This window comes from Lolium perenne, chromosome 4, assembly GCF_019359855.2.
Source record: "Lolium perenne isolate Kyuss_39 chromosome 4, Kyuss_2.0, whole genome shotgun sequence".
Lineage (NCBI taxonomy): Eukaryota > Viridiplantae > Streptophyta > Magnoliopsida > Poales > Poaceae > Lolium > Lolium perenne.
Genome location: NC_067247.2, coordinates 400017279 through 400018499, shown reverse-complemented (window position 1 = coordinate 400018499; position 1221 = coordinate 400017279). Strand labels below are relative to the sequence as shown.

Below are 1221 nucleotides of genomic sequence, written 5' to 3'. Positions count from 1 at the left end.
CCCCCGCCACCGCCCCCCCTTTTATTTCATTTTTTCATTTTAAAATAAAAGTTGCATAACAAATATTTGTACGCTACTACAAGTTGTACACGTTCATTCATTATATATAGATCGAGCAAACAAATATTGGGAGCAAAACTTCGTAGATTCCCCTTACACATATACATGGAGCTCACTACCACCGGGACTAAAGCCCGTCGTCTATTCGAACTAATACATGTGGATCATTTGTTGCGCCTATTTGGACTAAACAAGCCGTTGTCGTCTATTACTTCTTTCATTAGAAGTCCCGCCAATTCCTCCGTAATTCCTAGTATGTGCTCGTGTGGTTGGAGCTTCTCCCGCATGAAGTCGACCTATATAGGAAAATGAGATGAATATGACTATATCAATCTTGATAACGAAATACTGACAATAATAAACTAAAGTTGTGAATGTTATTGCTTACGTTGAATCTATTATCGTTGTGCTTCTCAGTGGTTAACATGCGAATGGACTCGCAAACGTAGTATCCACATAGATTCGTCCCCTGTGGCTGCTGGGCGCACGGTACAAGAGTAAATGTTAGCTTCTCTGCGAAGTTACCCGCAATATTATTCTTCAAAGCTCTCCAACACCTGCCAGGCAAAAGAATGATTGAATGAGTGGATAATTAATTGATATCTCACGAAAGATATAGCGCGGCAATGATTGAAATTACGTCTGGAGAATCTTCTGCAAGTCGCGGAACCCGTCCAGGCCTCTACTCAATGGGTCCCTTACTTCAACTATTCCCTTATCAACTTGAATATTTAGCAGAATCCAGTGGAAACTGCACATGTTTATATATATATACGTCATGAATTACACATAACATCGAGTAAGAAAAATTGAATGTGCACAACAGATCAGTAAGACTCTCACCTGTAGTTGTAAGGAAACAGTATTGAATCACAGAAGCTTTGCTCCCCTATAAACCTTAGTAGGTTTCCCCCGTTTCTTCGGCATTATTCTTTACCGTGTCATGATGTACTTTATCTGGGTCAACAAACCCAACATTGAACATCTTATTACTTCTGCATTCAATGATCTTCAGTCTGCATAAGAGAACACATAAGATATAATGAGTATATGCAATGAACAGGAACAACTGAATGAACATGAACTTATATGTAGTTAACAACTTACAAGCAGTAGCAACTCATGAGAGATTTGTCGAGGGAGTCTAAATTGAATAACTGC

The 1221-nt window shown here is 39.1% G+C and overlaps 1 long non-coding RNA gene across 1 annotated transcript; it reads right to left on the bottom strand.

Annotated features, from left to right (window-relative positions):
* Positions 1–221: 221 nt before the first annotated feature.
* On the bottom strand, positions 222–974 carry LOC127349305 (uncharacterized). Its single transcript, XR_007880196.2, has 3 exons — positions 904–974; positions 449–811; positions 222–356 (listed from the first exon to the last, which is right to left on the bottom strand). It is a non-coding gene; the product is annotated as an uncharacterized lncRNA (long non-coding RNA).
* Between the last annotated feature and the right edge of the window lie 247 nt (positions 975–1221).